Below are 21,842 nucleotides of genomic sequence, written 5' to 3' on the forward strand. Positions count from 1 at the left end.
TCTAATAAATACTGGACTGAAACATCTGTCGGATCTCACACCTGGGCCCTGAAAGGCCATAACTGAGGGTCAGTGACTAAAAATGTATCTGTTTATTCCATTGCTATTATAAAGGTGTGTTGAAAGTAATCCATAATGTTCCCGAAAAGGCAGTGGTACAGTCTCCCTTGGGATTGTACTGCACAAAAATGCCAGAGGAAGATTACATGTTTTGTAAGTGACCGCAAAGTAGGAGGTTAGCATGTCAGGGAGGCTGGGACATCTTAATGTGACCTTTCCACGTGCAGAGGGAGAGAGAGAGAGAGGTGGGGGTGTTAGGAGAGCATCTAAATGTGCAGTTGCAGAGGTGAATTTTCAACTGGTACAATTCCAAGGGGACTGTACCACATGCTTCCTCATCCTACCCTTGCATCTGAATTTGTTTTGAGGGATTGGCCAAATGAGCTTTCAGCTTACAGGCTGGGATGAGGTATGATGTGTGGAACCCTGAAGTTGCTGGACTGCACCCAAAGGTGTATTTATTTATTTTTTAAGGCATTATTTCTGTCTCCTGTTTTCCTCCTGTCAAGGGCAGCGTTGTTGGGACAGGTTGCCCGGGCTAAACAAATGGCACTTTTAGTACCTTAGGAGGTAAGAATTACCACAGTGTTGCCCTTTCCAACTGTCCAGAGTTACTTAATTTTAGATTCAGGGTCCTAGACAAACAGTGGCATTCTTGGCTCATTAACACTTAATCTAGTGTTACATAATCCCACAATTTGGCTTTCTTAAACAGTTTCTGCTGAAAAGACACACACACACACACACACACACACACACACACACACACTGTATTGCAATGCTGCACATGTGGTTTGGAAAAGGTCAAGGTACCGTATATACTCAAGTATAAGCCGACCCAAATATAAGCCGAGGCACCTAATTTAACCACAAAAAACCGGGAAAACTTATTGACTGGAGTATAAGCTGGTTCACCACACCACAAACCTCCTGGTGGGCCTGTGTGTGTGTGTGTGTGTGTGTGTGTGTGTGCGTGCGCGTGCACACGGCAGAGGGGGCTTCTTTCTCTCCCCCCAGCCCCTCCCGTCCCCTTGTCTATCTAGGGTGCTGCCGAGAGGCAGAGGCTGGTGGTGGCAGTGGCAGAGGAAGAACAAGCAGCCCAAGAGGGCTGCTTTCGGGCTGCTCGTTCCTCCTCCGCTGCCGCCGACAGCGGCAAAGGCGGCGGAGGAGGAAGGAGCAGCTCGAAAGGACCCTCACTGAAAAAGTCGGCTTATACTCAAGCATATACGGTACAGTGGTACCTCGGGTTAAGTACTTAATTTGTTCGGAGGTCCGTTCTTAACCTGAAACTGTTCTTAACCTGAAGCTCCACTTTAGCTAATGGTGCCTCCTGCTGCTGCCGCGCTGCCAGAGCACAATTTCTGTTCTCATCCTGAAGCAAAGTTCTTAACCTGAAGCACTATTTCTGGGTTAGTGGAGTCTGCAACCTGAAGCGTATATAACCTGAGGTACCACTGTACTTTTTTCTTAAGCCCACAGAAGTTTGGTAGGAAGTTTTGTTGGGGTCCTCAGCTCCACCTGTGCAATCTACGCAGGCTGACTGTGAACAGATGCAGCAGTGCATTTGCAGGCTGGCTGGAGTTAATGATTCTCCCTCGTCCCTCCCACCTGCCCCCACTTAAACTGCAAATTTCCTTTAATGAAGGGAATGGGATAATTGCTTAGGCAAGGGCTTTTCACCCCCTCAGTGCAAAGCCCTGACTTCTCTGAACCTCAGACATTCCCACCCCTTTTAACTGTGGATCTCATAACACTTCTTTTTTTTTTTAATGCCGGGAGCAGAGCCTTAATTGTGCATAGACAGTATGGACACAACCCTCTTGCCCTGCTTTCCCACAGGAAGTCTTTATTTTTGTGTAGAAGGTTTGTTTCCCTAATGATGAGGCATATTAATATAGCGTCGGGGCCTTGGCTCTTAATTTTCTCACTTGCCATGTAAGCATTTTTGTTGTTGCCACTGCTCTTCAAATACCATACCTTCTCTCCCCCACCTTAATAACTTGCTCTCTCCCTCCCTCCCTCATCTCTCTTCCTGATGCAACCAAAGCTGAAATTTCCCATTAGGGCTGGAATCGGCTGCCAACATAAACAACCCCTGCTTCTGCTCCTCTTCCTTCTGGCCTGCCTCGTTCTGGAGGGATTTTTCGTTTCTGTGAAATCGCAGGCTGGTCTTCTGTTTATTAAGTCAGATAATGGCCTGATTCTGCCCCCAACCCATCTCTTTTTGTATTTAGCCACAGCAGAAATGCTGCATTAAAGTCCACCCTGGTGGTCAATAGGTTGTAGGAGTGGTCCTTGGCTTGGCAGGGGCATAATTTATGGAGGGGGGAGGTCTGTCCTCCCTACCCCATCCTATGTTTCAAGCCTCGTGGATCTATTCCTCTAGAATGCTTAGTTCTTGTGCAGTGCTACAAAATAGCTGCCACAAAACTTCCAATGCACACTGGATTGCGCGTGTGTGTGTTTTTTACATCCATTTTTCTTCATTTGGTTCCCTTCAATGTAAATATGTACAAATGCAGGCCTCCGAGTCGCGCAATCAATCTTGTCTCCTGAAATCTTTGCCCACTCTCACCCACACAACAGACTGCAACAGTGGGCCTGCTGGTTTGCTCAGAGTTGGCAAGCCATTCGCATATGCTGCAAAGCCATCTCTCCCCCTTCCGCAGCTCCCCCAGTAAGGGATGTTTCCCCGCTGAATGTCTAGTCTACCCCACTCATTTAAACCATTAATCTCAAACACGCTTCGCAAAGACCAGCCTCTGCCGTGATCCAGCAGGTATCTTCTTGTGTTCTTGTGCCACCTTAGCAAGGATCCACACACCACACGCAGACTGTTTGTTCTAGGAACAAACATAGGGATATGAGAAACAGAGATTTCCAGAACATCCCAAAATTATAAGTTCTTGGTGTGGGGAGGCCTTGTGTTCTTTGAGAGAGAGAGAGACTGACAGTACATGTAAAATAAACACCCAGATGTGGGTGGGGAGAGGGAAATTCTCATGTTTGAGTCCTCCTCACCATCAAAGGCTTTCTGCACATGGAAAGATAGCACGTCAGTGAGAATGGTTCTTTCCTGAGCTAGCCTCACCTGCCCAAAGCAATACCTTTAGCTCTCCACGTGAACTCAGTTTCTGATGGAAAGGAGCAGTTGAAGCACATGGCGCTGCTGTTGCTCCATTATCAACCATTATCCTAGAATCGATAGAATTGTAGAGATGGAAGGGCGCCCAAGGATTATCTGGTCCAACCCCCCTGCAATTCAGGAATCTTGGCACACAGTACCATGTACTTGTCCTAAAAATTTGACCAAGCTCAAATTTAGTAGTAATGACTTTTGAAAATTTTGTTCGTACCAAAGAAAGATGATGAAAGGTGAACCAGCAGGCATGATCTCTGAAGTTAGCGGAGATTTATTGAAAGCAGTTAAGCTGAAGGTATTTTCTCCAGATTTTTCTGGGTTCGAAATGGGTTGAGGATCTGATTGTTAAAGCTGATGATCTACCTACTTGCTGATAGCAAGAAGGGCTTTGCTTGAAGACCCGCATTCTGACAACTTGTGTAATCCTGCCGTGCGCATAGACTCTGCTTGCTTGTGCTGAGTATGACTTCATAGCTTAAAACTTCAGCAGAGTATGCAATTCCAGTGCTATTTTTGGCCAGCAAGTCTTTGGTTTTCAAGTTTTGCCTTGCACAGGTGTTCTGAATGTGCCTGGCAGGTATGCATCTTCCCACCTTGAGTCTACGCATATCCAAAAGGCTTACAGCCTTGTTTCCACCACATCTACCTCAATGCACTGCTGGATACAGATGGGAAAAAAGCAAATTTGTGCCAGTGGAGGCGGAAAAGCGACATTCCACCACAGAGAGATTGAACCAATCCCTCTGGAGAGATTTCAGTGAGGGATTAAGCAACCAAGACAAGGAAATACACTTTAATAACATGGAAGTATTAAAAAGAGACAGAAAAGAATTAAACATGCACATACTTTACTGCATGGGTAGCCAACGTGGTTCCTTCCAGATTTTTTCAGACTGCATCTCCCACCATCCCTGGCTATTTGCCATGCTAGCTGGGGATGATGGGAGTTGGAGTCCACAACATCTAGAACGGGAACCATTGGTTATCCATGCACATAGGGAAAAAAAGGATCTGCAGAGAATTAAAAATACCCAGGTTGTCTGGTGTGGAACCATGTCAGCTTAAATTGTTTGCAATTTTCACTGTGACAAAAGTTTACCATTAGCCAAGCTGCTTATTGGAACAGGGTGGTAAAGATATTTCTGAGATGTTGCCTGCTGGCTACACTTGTTTATGGACTTTCAAAGACTATGATGGTGAGCTCAGTTGAGTTGGAGGCAGCCATTTGATGTGAGAGAAAGCAAGCGCCTGTCCCCTGCAGCCTCCGGGAGCAGAGCCAAGTTCTTTAACCTCTTGGCTGCTGCCCTGCTTAAGTAGCCCCTCCCGTGCCCCGAAATATATTTCCAGATGCAGTTGTCCCCGAAATCATAAAACAGGAGCTGGCCTTCTGGTGCCAACATTGGATTCTGTTAGCTCTTGTTTACCACGGGCAGTAAATCAAGCCAGCTATTTATGCAGCCGCTCTGTTTTCTAGTTTACTTAGGAGATTGAAACCATGGTGTTTGCTTTTGTTCGTCAGGTTTACTGTGTGCTAGAAGTAAAATATTATTGCAAGCAAGAGGGGAGCCATTAGCAGATTGCATCTTGCCTGTGCTGTGAGCCAATGACTCTGCTGCTGGTTTCTGGGAGAGGAAGGTACTTACTTGGGAGAGCAGAGCCAAATTCTGTAGGGGAAATCAATGCCCTGCTGCCTGGTTTTTCTACTCTCTCTCTCTCTCTCTCTCTCTCTCTCTCTCTCTCTCTCTCTCACACACACACACACACACACTTTTAAAATTTTGGAATGCTCTTGTTTCCCCCCAGTAATTCCTACGTGGTTCCTCATATTGTTACATCATCTACTATATATTTTGGAAACATGTGCGTCTGCCTTCTATGCTGGGGGTTCCCAGACTGTGATCCCCAGTGGTCTGCGACATGTCTGTGAATTTGTGGTCAAAGATGGGAGACAGCTTATCCAACACATTAACTATTCATGCTGATTTTTAGTTGTATTTTTATTGATTCTTTTATTTCTTGCATTGTATTTTATTGTCATACAATGTGAATTTTGTCGGCTGTACAACTGTGTTTGGGTCCCTTTTATCTGGAGATCCCTGAGGACTGAAACAGCAGTCTTAAGGCATATGCTTTGTTCCTGTGACTCTTGTGGCCATTAGGGAAGGGCCTTAGGTCAGTGATATTGCACATGCTTGTCATGCAGAAAGTCCCAGGTTCAGTCCCCAGCAACCACTGGTACAGCTGCTGCTGCCAGTCTTTGTAGACAATACTGAACTGACTCATTCTGAGGATCTTTCTTTGGCATGGCCAGCAGGCTGTATAAACTTGGAATCTTCTGCCATCTCCAGGGATATCCCAGTAGGCACATAAGTGGACTCTTCAGCAGACAAGTCAATATGGAAACATTGTCCTGAGAATAGGAAGTTTGACAAGCAATTGCCCTCTGAACCATCTTCAAACTGTGCTCCCTCATCACTTGCTGAAGAGGTGCTCCCTCTGTTCCTGGGGAGCTACAGTTGGCCCTCTGCAAATCTCTCTTTTTATATTTCAAGCTGATCCAGTATCTTTTGCCTGCTGAGACGAGAGAGATCTCTCCACTTTCAGCTAAGATAAGGAAGACCTAAGCGGCCCTTTTCTCTTTCACCTGCCCCAAAATGTGTGCCCATCTCCTGCACAGTTTGAGGAAATAAGATGTACGGTCTTAGAAGTATAATGCAGTTTCAGCTTTTTAGGCAAGTCTCCTTCCTTCCTGTTTCAAACATCTCAGCTTGACCCTTGAAGCATAGTTTGCATTCCTGGCTGGTAGGGAGGATCCTTCAGCTGTTTGGCTACACACCAGCGGAGGCCTCTGCAGTTAGTGAGTGGCCTTGTTAAGGCTCATTGTAGGGGTTGTGCTTGGGCAGAAACTGTGCCTTTATAAAAAAGCTTCCTTAGATCAGCTTTTGACAACCTGATTTACTTCAGATGTTTGGGCCTACATCTCTCATCAGCCCCAGCCACCACGGCCGTTGGGAGCTGTAGCCCAGAGCATCTGGAGGGGGCTAGGTTAGGATAGGTGGCCTTAGATGTTCATGTATTACAGTGATGGCTAAACTTGGCCCTTCAACTGTTTTGGGACTACAATTCCCATCATCCCTGACCACTTGTTCTGTTAGCTAAGGATGATGGGAGTTGTAGTCCCAAAACAGCTGGAGGGCCAAGTTTGGCCATCACTGATGTACTATATTACATAGCCAATTGAAATAGCACAACATTGGAGAAGAAGCTGTGTCTTTTGGGTGTGGCCAGCCTCAACATAAGGGGTAAGGCACCTTTCAGAATAGGCTGGCACCATCTTGATTGGTGCCAACCTATTTTGAACACCTGGTGACATGAAGGCTAAAATAAAGTCCTCTATCGGCTTTTTTTGAAAACATTTCCTCCCTTCCCACCCTCTCATTTTCTTAGGGGAATAAGGAGAAGAAGGGAGGTAAGAGTGTGTAGAGAGTTTGGCAAATACGCATCTCCAGCATGGCTGATGAGCCAGCCCACAGCTTGCCCAGGAGACTTGCCCCGGACTCTGCTCTTTTGAGGATGACTCTCATTGCCAGTAGTGGCTGTTGGCCATTGGGACTGTTAGGACTGAAGGCAAGGAGGCTAACAGTAGGTGGAGCCAGAGTGAATGACAGGCAGAGCTAACTCTGGCTTTTTGCCTCCAACCACCTCCTTCCTGAGACAACCCCACAACGAAGGAAGAAGAGAGAAGTGACAGTCAGTGCTGGGCATGGTTGAAAGTAAGTCAGGCAGGTGGGAGCTGAATTAGTGGGCACACGGAGGTTGGTGGGGCAGTGCCCCATTTGCTATAAGGCAACAGCCTCCACTTCTCCTTGCGCCAGCCTGGGACACCCCATCCTCTTTGTTGCACAGAACATCCTTTCAGTTGTTTTGGAATACTTCAAGAAATGCTTCCATTCTTGCCTCTTTCGAAGTGGCTTTGCATGCATGGGAGAACTTCCTGGTGGGTAGTGCCCTAGGTTAATTGGAGCAAAGAGGAATGCCAGTTTGATTCCTCCTCCTCTTCCACTTCCCATACTAGCTTTGATGGGGCAGCCCTGCCCTCTCCTGCCGTGGCTCAGGGACTTATTTCACGCTCTGTGAAGCTGGGTAGCCAGAGATCCGCCTTCCTCCTGCAGTACCATTTTCTCCCTTTCTGAACGCAGGGCTTTCTGACCTAAAAGGTAGGCCTTTCTTCAAGCCCTTCCTTGCAGCCAGGGTTGCTCGGGGGTGGGGCCTTTGCTAATGCTGTTGCGAAACATATTAGGTGGCTTTCGTCTTTGTTCAAAAGTTGCACTGAAAGCCCTGGGCGCGGGGCCAGAGGGGAGGATGTGATACACGGGAAATGTTTTCTTTTTCCCTTTGTGCCTGTTGGAGTTTTGATTAGCTTTGTTGCCAGTAAGCTTAATTATGTTCCCTTGCCTTTAAAAAAAGGGGGGGGGGAAAGAAAAAGAAAAAGAGATGACTTGCCAGGGCTCCCAAACTTTCATTACTTAAACTAGAAGATAAATTAATCAAATCTCTCTTTACCACTACCTGCTTGTTTTCTTCTTCTTCTGAAAGTAGCAAAATGATTCCAAGGTGGTGGTAAAGATGATGATGATGATGATGATTAGCCACCCATCTGACTGGGTAGCCCCAGCCACTGTAAGCAGCTTCCAGCAAAATATAAAAAGAGCAATACAGCTTGTTAACTGTGTGGTGGCCAGGGGCATGGCAATAGCCATACATGTCCACTTGATCACTCTGATCTGCAGAACTGGCACTGCCAGAGGTGCCACATAATACTTGCAACAAATTGGTCTTTTATTGTGGCAGCACATACCCTTTGGAACTCCCTGCCTATTGATGTAAGGCAGCTGCCTTCACTGTGCTCTTTTTGCCACCTGCTAAACATACTTTTGTTTAGATAAGCCTATACAGACATGTAAAATGTTGGCATGCACTTTCATCCCTTTTTGCCTACTGTTGATTTTTTAGATACATTTTTAAACTGGCTTTTTACAGTGCTTTCAAATACCTCTTGTGTTTCAGCAATCTTGGGCCATGCAGCACAGATGGACAGTGCTGTGTAGAATAATTGCACCAATTTAGCGAAAAGATGTGGGGGTTTTTTGTTTTCTGTTTATTGTAAATTGATTAGAGATTTTATTGTAATCTAGTGGCGTGTAAATTTTGTTAAGTAAACAAATTCAAAGCTTAAACATACATATTAACAAGTACAAGCCCTATGGACACCCAAATCCATTTTATTTTATTCCAGAAGGAAGGGAGGCAGACAGATGGACCAACAAATGTAGGGGACTTCCTCACGAGCTGGAAACAGTAGTCTATGCTTGCTCTAGTTGCTTCCTGTTCTGGCTTGACTTCACTTTTGTTCTTCCATCGTCTGTGGCTTACAGGTGCAGTTTGGTGCCTGTTAACAGCACAACACTATCCCCTAAAGTTTCTCACACACTGGTGTTGCTAACTTCAAGAATTTACCACCTTACTCTGGGACAGAACCTATCCAAATTTAAGGTGCTTTTAAATCCATCAGATTTGATGGAAGACACTTAAGCAAGTACTTAAGTTTCCCCTTGAAACCAGTGGGATAGGAAAGTGCCCACATTTTGGCTGCTTTAAGATTCAGGACAGACAAAGGAAAGTCATCCTCCACCTAGTGCAGGGGTAGGCAACCTAAGGCCCAGGGGCTGGATGTGGCCCAGTCGCCTTCTCAATCCAGCCCACGGACAGTCCAGGAATCAGCGTGGTTTTCCATGAGTAGAATGTGTCCTTTTATTTAAAATGCATCTCTGGGTTATTTGTGGGGCCTGGCTGGTGTTTTTACATGAGTAGAATGTGTGCTTTTATTTAAAATGCTTCTCTGGGTTATTTGTGGGGCATTTAATTTGTTTATATATTTTTTTCAAAATATAGTCCAGCCTACCACATGGTCTGAGGGGACCCGGTGGACCAGCCCACAGCTGAAAAAGGTTGCTGACCCCAACCTAGTGCATAGTTAAAACTATGGTGTTCACTCCCACAAGGAGCAGTGATGGCCACCAACTTGGTTGTCTTGAAAAGAGGATGAGACAGATTGATGGGAGAGAAAGTTATCTATGTTCTCCTAGCCTAAGATGGCTGTGCTGTGCTTCCAGAGGCAGTAATGCTTCAGAAAACCAGCTGCTGGAAACCACAGTGTGGGTTGCGCTCAGATCCTCCTTGCTAGCCTCCCTAATCCAGCAGGTGGTTCTTAATGCTGTTATTGTTAATAGTGTCTTGGCTCAACAGAGGTAAATGTTGCATTTTTCAGTGTAGAGTTTTGTTTTCCATTGTGTGGGATGGTGGGAGAATATTCCATGCTCCCTGTATTCTCCAAACATGACCTCCCCACCCACCCCACCCAATTACAGTGCTCTCAAATACCTCTCTGTTTCAGCAATCTTAGGCCATCCAGCACAGATGGACAGCGCTGTTCAGAATAATTGCACTAAATTGCTGAAAAGAAAGAAACCCCCTGAGAATGTGGGGGGTACTGGGAGAGAAAAAGACTTGGAGGAAGATTCAGCAAATGAAAAAACAGACCACAGAAACATAAACCACCCATGATTGTTAGCTGGCAACCGAAGGTTTTGAAAACTTTCTTATCTCCGTCTCCCAAACTCTGTGAACCTGCCCCCCACGTTTCAGCTTGTCCACTTTGCATTCCTGGCTCATTCTTAAAGAGTCCAGTGGCAACATTTTCAAACACTGCTTCTTGCTTATCAAAAGAGATGGCATTTTCCTCAAGGACAGGAACAATGGCGAGTGGTACAGAGTTGACTGTTGACTGCAGTGGTGGGTGCATGCCCAAATTGTTTAAATTACCTTGGCATCGAGGTCCAGCCGCAGGATTGGATTGAGGGACATGCTGACTGCACACCATCATAGTACAGTCGTACCTTGGATCCTGAATGCCTTGCAAGTCGAACTTTGGCTCCCAAACGCAACCCAGAAGTGAGTATTTCGGTTTGCGAACATTCTTTGCAACCCGAACGTCCGGCACAGCTTCCGATTGGCTGCAGGAGCTTCCTGCAGCCTATCGGAAGCCACACCTTGGTTTCCGAATATTTTGGAAGTCGAACGGACTTTGGAAGTCGAATGGATTCCATTTGACTTCCAAGGTACGACTGTATTGTGAGATGCAGTCCCCTCTGGGAAAAGCATCTTGCAGCTTCTGCACAGCAAGGTGCATTGGGGGCTGTACTGTTAATAGAAACAGGTGTTTGGTGATGTTGGAGGCATCCCAACAAAAAGCAGCCAGTGTGGTCTTTTTGCAGCAGATCCATCCAGAATCTCTCCCATGATGCAAGCAACACAGACGTTGTTTCTCCCTAAAGCAAGTGTCCCAGTTTAGACCATTGGCCCATCTTGCTCAGCATTGTCTACTCTGACTGGCGGCGGCCCCCCAGGGTTTCAGACAGAAAACATTCCTAGCCCTACCTGGAGATGCCATGGGAATTGAACATGGGACCTCCTGCGCACACAGCTGATGCACTGCCACTCAGCTACAGCCCTTCCCTGTAGTTGGGCGTTACATCCTCATCGCTTTTAAACTCCTTTGAATATGGTACATGGCTCTTTTTTCCTTTCCTTTCCCTCTCCCCCTAGTTGACCAGAAAAGGGTGTTTTTGGAGCTTTGACAGCTGCATTTCTCTGGATTCATGCTTGATTTCCCTCCAATTCAGTTGACACAAAGGCCACACGTCCTGCCTGGCTTTTTCATTTGTCACAGTAAACTAGCAGAGCTTGGGTGTCGTGATGGCTTTCATTTGGAAAGCCAATAGCTTCACAGAAAATGCATACTTTGTTGTCGTTGTTTCTGCTTTGGGATCTGAAATGCTGTCCTGGTGGGCTTTTGCCATTTTCCAGGCCCTCTGATAAAATGCACAAGGGGCTGCTTCGCTCACACAGGGCTGCTCAAACAGCACGTGTTCCTCCTTTCCTGCATTGCTCTGTCCTCTGCAAAGCCCATAATAACTCTGTGGGTTGTTCATCTGGACCTTTCACTTTCCTGCGATGTCAGAATCGGGACACGCGAGGCCTTCCGTGTTGTGTCCCAGCACTCCAGGCGCCTGCTATTATGCTGTGCCATTTGATGATCTGGGTATTTGCTGCCCAGTTTCAGAAGCAAATCCTTCTGTCGCAAAGCTTTCAAGTCTATGAAAAAGAAACAACACGGTGATCAGAAAGGGGTAGAAAATATTAACCCTCTCACCTGCATCTCTGAATTTCCACACTGTTTATATTGGAGCACTGTTTCAGCCTCAAAGGAGAAATCTAGTAGGCTTGTCTTTTATCTGTGAAGGTTTTTTAGGTACAATTTTTTCTTTTTACAGGCTTACATTTTTAGTGCAGGAAAAGGGGCTTAAGACAAGAGCAGCTGGAGGGTTTAGAAATGTGGTTGCGGCTATTGTTGGTGATTGTGTTTGCCAAATTTGGTGGCTTTGTTGGTATCCTGAAAAATCTCAGTTCAAATGAGAACTAATTGTCAGGTTTTGGTTGCATAATTCTGAGAGCGGAATGTCATCTTTCCGGTACAGTTTACAGTTTTAAAATGTATGTGCACAAGAGTATCCATGTCAGCAATTCCACATTGTAAATGGGTTTAGCTTCTAGATGGATTCCTTGGCTGGTCTTTGGCTCAGTTTGCCACACAGGAATTTGTCTTTCTCTGGCAGAAGAACATGAATTCTGTCCAAATAAGACCTATTCAGAATAAACTCATTGAAATTAATAGACCTAAGTTAACAATGTCCATCAATAGGACAGACCTACTCTGAGTAGGACTAGCATTTGAATGGTTCTGCTGCTGCATAGTTTAGTAGTAGTTATTATTATTATTTTATTATTTATACCCCACCCATCTGACTGGGTTGTCCCAGTATAGATGGCTGTTGCTCTGTTGGTCTCAAACAGCAAAATGCACTGGTTATATATCAAGAGATGTCTTTCATTGGAAAAAATATAAAGTCTGTAGATTTGTATTTGTTGAAAGCTGGTCAGGTGAAAACTAGCACCCAGGGAGCTTTAGTCATCTGCATCACAAGCCAACAATCCACTGCCCTGGAAAAGCCGGATTCTGGCTGTTCAGTGTAAGGAAAATAGACAATGCAGTGTTGCTGGATAATTTGATCCAAGGAATCAATCAGTTTGACTTACTGAACACAAACATTCAACATCAACAGACTCAAGTGACTGTTCAGGCAGCACAACACCAGGGTAGAGTTTGCTGGTGTTGGGCTCCAGCATTCTTTGGCCACACTGACTAGGGCTGATGAGTGTTGTAGTCCAAAACGTCAGGAAGGAAGACAGCCCCAGGCTAGCAAAAACAATTGGTTATTTTTGCCAGAAATAACCTCAGGTCTTTGAGCCTTAAGCTGTCTCACTTTGACCAAGTCACAACCATGGATTTTGTGGTCCATGTGGCTCTATATCCCCTGGGAGACATCATGCTGAATTAGCAAACCCCAAAACTGGTTTTCTATTTCACATCCTCCATGTGGATGTGCCTGTTGTCCCTCTACATAGCGCTTGCTAGTCATGCATTTTTGCACTGGCGATCAAACAAAACATTGCCTTAGAAACCCTCTGACCTGGGATCTCTGAATTGCTTCCTCTCCATACAACTCCTCTTCAGTAAGGAGGGAAAAGGAGGAGCCCAAAAGTTTCACTTGTCCCAGAAGCTTTCCTTTCTTTTGGCATTTCTCCCCTCCAGCCTTGGCACAGAACACGAAGCCAAGGGAAACCTCCGTGCACATGATGCCCACTGCGAAGGCTTCCATTTTGTTCCTTCAGCCTCTGCTCCTTCAAGGGCAGTGGGGAAACAGCTGTTCTGCCTTGCCATCGCCTTGTGCAGGCTGAATTGCCAAGCTCCATCCCGTTAATAATTATTTCCAGCATTGCCCTATGGAAGTCTTGCTCTTGGCAGCTTTGTTCTGCTTTGCCCACAGCACACCGTGGCCCAGGGAAGACTCCCACAAATAATTGGTTGTAGACACCTGCAATCTTCTTCAGAGGGATATTGTGTACCCATCAATTAAAACCCTTTAATTAGGTAACAGCCCTTCAAGAGAAGTGCATATGTCTCCTCCTCCTGTCCTTTGATGCCTTCCCTCAGGGCTTCTTTGACCCAGCCGAGTCCCCTTCCTGACAATGCAGTCTCAATTTTTTTATCAAATGGCTGACTGCGTTTCCTTGGGCGGCCAGGTTCAGCTCACTTCACCCTGGGACGCCTTTCGCCTCTGCCTCCGAAGAAGGCTTGTCGAAAGACACTCTGTGTTCCAAATTTAGGAAGCGAGTGAAACCGCAAAAAGCAGCTATTGAACCGCACGGCAGGGTTTAATAATGACATCACCTTCTGAGGTTCAGAGTCGGCACTCGTAAAATGCAGAAATGTTTAGTAATGCAAACCTTTGAAGTGAGGCCTCTGCGGTTCATAGGATGAGGAAGCAGGCGTTGTAGGGGCTCTAATTTACAGATTGCTGAATGGTTTAAGAGTGATGTCAATTGTTTACAGGGAAAACCAATAAGACATGCTAAAGAGCATCCTTAATTGGAATGTTGCGGCCATGTTGGCTCAGCCCAGAGGTTGAAATTCAATAAATGAGTTGATGAGCTGATTGCTGATTGTGGCTGTTGTTGTGTGGCATCTCTCCCCCCCCTTCCCTCTCTCCCTCTTATTAATTTTAATCCCCAAAATGTTAACGATCTAGAACTTTCCACCCACCCAACACATCGCTTCATCATCAAAGCACTGCTGAACAACTTTGGATGATTGGAATGAGATAAGAGAAACAATTTATGCCACTTAAAGCAGGGGTGGTTAATCATATTTTGCCTCCAGGAGCCACCCCGGTGTTTGTACCCTAGACTCTCACGATAAGGAGTGGTTATCATCCATCCTCACTGTCAAAAGTTCAATCAAGTCTGAGGAGGGGGCAGGTTGTATCCTCATCAGGGTGCCCATGTCAGCACCGTGTTTTCTTTGCAATCCTTCCCCGACCCCAAATCAGTTAGGGGCTTGTGGGGCTGGGGAAAAAATGGGTTGGGAGGCCTTACCAGGCTCCTCAGTCCTAGGACTTTGCCGTCCCTCTTTTAAATATATGATTTAGAGGCAGAATTGTTGATTTCAGAGACCTAAATTGCTTCAAAGCCATGAGTTGGTGATGGTGTTGTTGTTACTGCCAAGTGGCTCAGCCAAGCTCCATCCCCACCACTTCTTACCCCAGGGTCTGTCTGGCACAACTGTGTGTGTGTTCTGATAATCCTTCTGTAATTTATGCATCTGTACTACTTGTGGTCCCCTTCATGGATCACTGCCTTGCCGTGGTGAAGGGGCTTGAATAACTCAGAGAAGCTATGAGCTATGCGGTGCAGGGCCACCCAAGATGGACAGGTCATCGTGGAGAGTTTTGACCAAACGTGATCCACCTGGAGCAGGAACCGGCAAGCCACTCCAGTATCCCTGCCAAGAAAACTCCATGGGCAAAGGACAGATCGTGAAGCTGAGGTTCCAATACTTTGGCCACCTCACGAGAAGAGAAGACTCCATGGAAAAGACCCTGATGTTGGGAAAGATTGAGGGCACAAGGAGAAGGGGATGACAGAGGATGAGATGGTTGGACAGTGTTCTCGAAGCAACGAACATGAGTTTGACCAAGCTGCGGGAGGCAGTGGAAGACAGGAGTGCCTGGCGTGCTCTGGTCCATGGGGTCACAAAGAGTTGGACATGACTAAATGACTAAACAACAACTACTACTTGTGGTGTGCTTAAAAAGAACAAAAAGAATTTTCTGATCTGCCTTTCAGGAAAATGTGGGTTCTAGCCAATGCTAGTCCCACTCGAGTAGATCCATTCAAGATAATGGACATCAGTAGGTAGCTGAGGTTCATTGATTTCAAAGGGTTTACTCTGAGCAGGACTTCATTGGATACAGCCTGCTGTCCTCACAAGTTGGTTTTTACTCCATTTGTTTTTAAGTCCTGAGAATTCTTAATTTTGGGTTGGGCATGCTTTTTTGACACTTGGTGAAAACCAGCAAGACCCTCTGCTTCCTTCTTGGAGGCCAGGAAGCAAACAGTCTCTTCTTTTACATAATTTAAGTGGGTTTTCTCTTTTTTAGCGTGTTAAATAGCCACTAATGCCCTGTGCCTTTTAAAGAGCTTTTTCCAGCACAGGATTCTAAAACTGTTGCTTGTCTGCACATATCACCATGTATGATCTGGCCTGTCTTTCCATAGATGAGCGCTCGTTAGCCAATTCTCCTTTCTCCACATCAGTGCTGCAGAGGGGCTCTCTTTTGTATTATTATTAGAAAGTCACAATGTTGCCCTCAGGTTTGATAGAGGCTTGCTTTTTTGTTTCTCTCTCTCGCACACAAGGTGACAGAGAGCAAATATGCTGTCCAACCCCGGTCCGTTGGTCTCCCTTCCTTGTTGCAATACAAAAATTCATTTTTTTGTTTCCAGTTGACTGTCTTCTCATCTCTCCCCTATTATGGCAAATTGTTACAAAATTGGAATGTGCGTGGCCTTCCGCCTTCTGGCTGAGCGCATCACGTGAGCTCATATGTGGCTTTTCGCAGAGGAGGCTGGCACGGATGGTAGCCATGGCAACTGCACCACAATTTAGTTACCGGTATTAAAAAGAAAATAACCCCAGAATGGGATCTAATCTCGAGTTTTATTTACTTCTCCTTTCCCGGACCCCCTCCTCTCTCCATGCTCTTGGAAGTCATTGGATTGAAGGGCTCCGGAGCGGGAGGGAGACAGAACTAATGGTAACGGGAGATAGTCTCTTAAAGTCTCCTGTCATTTGCATCTTTTATATTCTGCTTCTCTCTCTCCCCACCCCCGCTTTCTCCAAGCTGCTTGCGGGGATAAAAAGGACAGTTGAATCTCCATTTCTAAATTGGCCCTTGTATCTGGAGATGCATGCTGAGGAAATGCTCCGAGAGACCTTAGGTAGGCGTGATCAGCAGTTAAGATGTGCACCGTCTTCCAGGCAGTTGAAAAGAGAAGAACGATCAGCCTGTCAAGAAAACAGTGTGCGTTGTATTATAACCTACATGGGCTGCATGTGGCTCATGAGCTACAGGGACTGCCCAGTCTATTTTGCTGAGTTTTAAGTTCTAAGAGGCATGCCAGGTTTCTAGTCCACATGGGTACGGCAGTATAACTCAAAACGGGTGAAATGAAAAGTGTTACGATTTCTGAAATGAGAAACTTTTATTAAATGCAGCTGTTCACACATAGATGTTCGCATGTTCTCTGGCTTTGCTCTCTGTTCATGTTGATTTCCTTCTTGCTCTTGATCGTGTCTACCTGATCGTGGGTTGTTACGCTGGGTGCGTGCAGAATAAGAAATCCTTGAGAGTGGCACTTTAAAAAATGGCATTATACTCATAGCAGCAGCAACATGACACTTGCATCAGAGAGTGGGGGGGGGGGAGGCTTCTCTACAAAAGGCTGAAACTTTAATAGCATACTCCCCTCCAGGCTTTGTAATTTTCCAGACAAGATGGCAGAGCTGATAGAAATGTTTGCACCGCAACCTTGAAGCAGATGTTTGCCCCGTGCTGGCTTAACAAATGTTGAGCATAATTCATTATTGCCTCCTTGTCCTTTATTCAGAGGACTTCTCAGGTTCATAAATATTTTGTTTGGGGCTGTAATTAGCACTACCCAAAGGAGAGGTGCAGGGAGGGCCTTGGAGGCATTGATGGACGTTGTATCTGGGATCAGCAGCAGCCATTGCTGGCTTTTTTTGCAGTTCCCCCAAAGGGGAAGTGGTATACGTTGAAGAGCTTAGTAGGCTACTGCTTTATTGTCTAATAGCTATTGGTGATGCCCAGTTGCACAACAGTGCCACAGTATAACTGCAGGCATTATAACAGCGGAGGCTGGTCCACTATGCCAAATGGCGCACAGCCCCACCAACCTCAGCCAGTGCCCGCCTCCCTGCCCTTCTTATTGACCCTCCCCCATCCAGGGGGTGGCAATGACTGCCAACTTTCTCCTCCTCTTCGTCTCAGTGTTGTCCTTGTAGAACTCAGCAGGGATTAACATAGAGAGAAAGCTAAATTTAGTTGCCTCTGTCCGCCATTGCCTCTGCCTCCCCCCTGCTGTTCTGCTCCTTTCCCTTATGCCCCACCCGTCCCAATGGGCACCAGCTACCACTGCACTTAAACTGGTATCAGTCTTATCAGACTAAATTAAGTTGTGTCTTAATAATGTGGGCTTTTCCTTGGTTTATTTCTTGGAGCTGGGGAACCTTTGGCCTTCTGGTTGTTGAACTGCGGCTTCCATCAGCCCCAGCCCTGCCAGCCCAGTGCTCATCAGGGATGATGGGAATTGTAGTCTAACAACAATTTGAGAGCCACAGGTTCCCCATCCCGAACGTTAAGCATCTGATGAAGTGGGCTATAGTCTGTACTAGCTTATGCCGTAATGAATTAGTCTTGAAGGTGCCAAAAGACATTTGGTTATTTTGCAGCATATTCTCTGGGTGGTAAATTATGTTTCACTTTTAATCTGTGATTCATTTTTGTGACTTCTGACAGTTTTGTCCTTTTCAAATCTTTGGAATGATGTCTTTTCACAGCAAATGCATGCATCATTGTACTTAACATTTACATGTTCTGTTACAAACCCTGAAGTGTGTGTAAGGTGGGGTTCGGGGGGGGGGAGAAATGGATTTTGGTCAGTAAAATGCCCGTTTGAATTCCTTATTTAAAAAACGTTATTACAAACGTGAAGTGGGGATGTCGAAGTTTTTCAAGAACTAGCAATTCTTTGGCAACTTAGAAGACTTAATGCTTTGGAACATGACTTTTCATAAGTGTCTGATGGCACCTTAAATACTAACTACTTTATTATGGTGTAATCTTTCATGGACTACAGTCCGCTTCACCATGGGGGGAGTAGCAGTAAATAGTTTGGTCAGGAGGTTAGGAAATGCAGAAAAGTACAGATTGTGATAATTACATTGCTAATCATGCCCATTCACAAAAGCAACAGTTGTTGATAACACAAATAGCCTGGCATTGGTAAGCCAACTAACACGCGTAATACACATTGAGTGTTTTCATTTAACCAAGGCCCTTAAGCCAGCTCTGTTGGGAACATTACATTTCTAATAGAAAACTAAACAATCTCTATGAAGAACAAGCTGCACAACCCATTGATACTTGGAAAAACTTTCCAGGAGATGTTTTCAGTAATACCTCTTATCTCTCCCTCCCTCCCCCTCTCACACACACACGCAGAGAGAGAGAGAGAATTACCCAGTCATATTCATTGCATCAGATAAAGAAAATCTAGAACAATAAAGCAAATGAGTTTAAAGACTATGGGTTGTGTCCAGTGCTTGTCTGACTCAGAATAGACCATTAGAATTAAGGAACCTTCATTAGGATTGTACCTATTAACTTCAGTGGATCTCCTCTGCATAGGCCTAGCATTGCTACAACTTTAATTTATTACTGTATCTGTATAGTAACAGAAAGCTCTAGAACAAGCTATTTGCATTTACATGGGGAAATGCTGCAATTCATTTTTCCCCCATTTAGTGATCTACTCTGTTCCTTCTGCTGTGTTCACTTGATTTTAATTTTTATTACGAAGATAATTTGCATGAAAACAACATCTGTGTTTGTGCTATGCTGCTGCTGCTGCTGTTGCTGTGGCTGCCTCCCTGTTGGAAACCACCATCCGCAGTATTGGGACAACCTATTGGGCCTTCTCTCCAGTCATTCGCATGAGCTTGTTTAATGCCAGTGTCCTTCTCCCTTTTCAGCCTTCTGTTTTTATCCTGTCTTTTCATTTCTTTCTCTCCATAAGAAGCTGCCTTACACAATGTCAGGAGGTCTTTCCCATCTCCTTTTAAGCCAAGGGTTGCCAATCTTTTGGAACCAGTGAGCACATTGCAATTTTTGAGAGAGTCCTGGGAGCGCCAGAAAATGGCTGCCACAAGGGGCGTGGCATAGTCCAAAATGGCTGCTGTGGAGCGTGGTGTAACATAGCATTAGAGAAAACTACCCCAATTATTTTATACTTGCCATAGAAAATCAGCTATGTACTATACAATACTGATGACAACACACACACACACACACACACACACACACAGAGAGAGAGAGAGAGAGAGTCCAGTAACAACAGTGAGCAATCCTCAGGACCAGGAAAAACACACAGGGTGGCTATATAACACTTGGCTCTCATTTCACATAAATAACTTAGAAGGTAGCTGCATAATTTGCCCCATGGCCTTCTTTCTATGAGGGATAAGTCTTGCTACTTTTCTTAAATGAAAGCTCAGAGGAACCTTCCCAGGGTACCAATGAAAGCCTTTGCAGGTGCTGTCTAAAGGAACATATCTCCCCATATGACCCTACCCGAGTTATGAGGGAAGGCCTTTCTTTTGGTCCCACAACCTTCACAGGCACATTTGGAGAAGACATGAGAGGTCCTTCTTAGTGTCTGCTCCCAGACTGTGGAACTCCCTTCCACAGGAGGCTAGCCTGACCCTCTCTCTGCTTGGCAGGCAAATAAATGCTTTGTTGTTTGGTCAGACCCATGGCATGACTGTCGCTGCAGGATCTTTTAATAGTGGGTGTTGTGTGTTTTCTTCTCTTGTTGTCCTTTTAAATCATTTAAAGCTATTTTGATTCATTGCGGTTTTTAATATGGGAACTTATTTTAAATTTTAAAAAAACACATTTGTAACTGATCGAGGTATTAGATGTATATGTTTTGAATTTACATTGTGAGCTGCCTTGGGTCCTGCATTGGAAGAAAGGCAATTAAATTAAATTAAACAAAGAAGCAAACTAGTATATAATTGATATAAATGCACAGTGTGAAAGTAATCTTTGTCATCATAAGCCATTATGGTACACTGATGATGATTTAAAGTATTTATACCCTGCTTTTTAGCCAGAAAGGCTCCCAGGGAGGTTTACTGATTAATGAAAGCAACACAGTCCATGTTCTCTGACGCCTAAAATCTAAAAAGACACAACACAAAAGGAAAGGAGGGTGGGGAGAGAAGAAGAAACAAACTCTGCTATCAAATTCTTAAGGTGATAAGATTGTTAGAATAACCTGCTTGGATGGGAGCTGACAGCTCAAGTTTGAAAACAGGCCTTGGATGTAATCTGGAGACCAGGTGTTTCTGGAAGTGGCTGTAATATAGCTAGAATTTGATGACCTTATCGGGTGGGGCCTCAACCTTGGGGGGGGGCCTACCTGGAATCTGCCGGTGTCTTATGTGAGCCTTGGACAGGCAGATATCTAGGTTCAAATCCCCACTCAGCTATGAATTTCACTTGATGGGGCTTTGGGCAAGTTTGTTGTCCCCATTTCACAGAGTTGTTGGGGATAATATATACCAGCCCTCTGCCTAGAACAGCCCTTAGCTCCTTGCCAGAAGGATAAGATAAAAAAATGTAATAAAATGGCACCCTTCTAGTCACCAGCCTTTGTAAAAAAACAATTGATGAACTTAAGTTGTGTAACTTTGGCACACTGAGCCGTGTACAGTGGCTGCTTCCACCACCACCAACCCCTCCAGGTTTTTATTATTATTCAGCTGTCATGAAATGCCGGATATTGCAAAATGGCCTCTTATTAAAACACAGATGTGTCAGCTGGCTGGGCTATTCAGCGTGTTTCATACAGGGGAAAGTTGCTTTTTTGCTATCTCCCCCCCTTTTTTTTTTTTACACGCAAGTGATGGGCTGTTGGCAGACCCGCCAGCTATCAGCTCTGCACCTGGACAAACATACAAATGGAAAGGTTAAACAGAAGCCGGAAGTTAGTTGGGAGGGAAAGAATAAAAGGGGAAAGAAAAGCTGCTATTGAGAAAGGGGACATGATGAATGGTTTAAGTAGCAGGCACAGTGAAGAGCTGAGGCCCGTTCCTAATTAATGGAGGAGGGCCTGGCCGCCAAGCTGAGCCTTTGCTCTAGTGCCTTGGAACATTTTCCTACAGAATTCGGAGGGCAGTGGTTGTGCTTGTGTCAGCCAGGAAGAAGTTCTCTCGCTCTCTGGCACGTGGCTTTGAAAACGTGCCTCTCCTCGGATGCACTCTTGACTTGAGTGCTCTTTCTGGATGCCTGCACTTGGTTCAAATTCCACCTCTCTACTTCTGTCTACTTCATTCCCCTAAATCATGGGGTGGAAGGTGCTGCATGATGTAACTAGGCAGCGGGGGTGCGGTTTATAATCTCACGGGAGAAAGGGAGGCAGCTTCAACTCTCCCCTTCATGGCACAAAACCTCTCTACAGGTAGCCCAAACTTGTGTAAGACGAGGGCAAAGGCCCAGGCCAAACCATATAGCTCATCACATGGGAACACCCTTCTCTGCAGTGTGCTAGTTCAGACTGCGGTCAGTTTGTCGCATGACTGATTGCATACGTTTGCCTAGAAGGCCTGTTCCAGTTGCCATTGGGCCACAAATGTCTGGTGCAGGGTGGATATTACCGGTTTCGAAGGGGCTGGCAGTTTGTGTCGTCTGCATTTGTCCCACATCAGCCCTGGTAAACTCTCTTTGCAGGTTTTCAAAGCTGTTCAACTTGTAGT

General features: G+C 45.4%; 1 protein-coding gene and 1 long non-coding RNA gene across 33 annotated transcripts in view; both read left to right on the plus strand.

Moving 5' to 3' along the window:
* RERE (arginine-glutamic acid dipeptide repeats) overlaps positions 1–21,842 on the plus strand; it is a 348,430-nt gene that overhangs the window by 281,432 nt on the left and 45,156 nt on the right. The window lies entirely within an intron of this gene.
* LOC310711484 lies at positions 566–20,286 on the plus strand. The gene is made up of 2 exons (XR_014528489.1): positions 566–630; positions 2,108–20,286. It is a non-coding gene; the product is annotated as an uncharacterized lncRNA (long non-coding RNA).

This window comes from Podarcis liolepis (genome assembly GCF_965112155.1).
Source record: "Podarcis liolepis genome assembly, chromosome: 7".
Classification (NCBI taxonomy): Eukaryota; Metazoa; Chordata; class Lepidosauria; order Squamata; family Lacertidae; genus Podarcis; species Podarcis liolepis.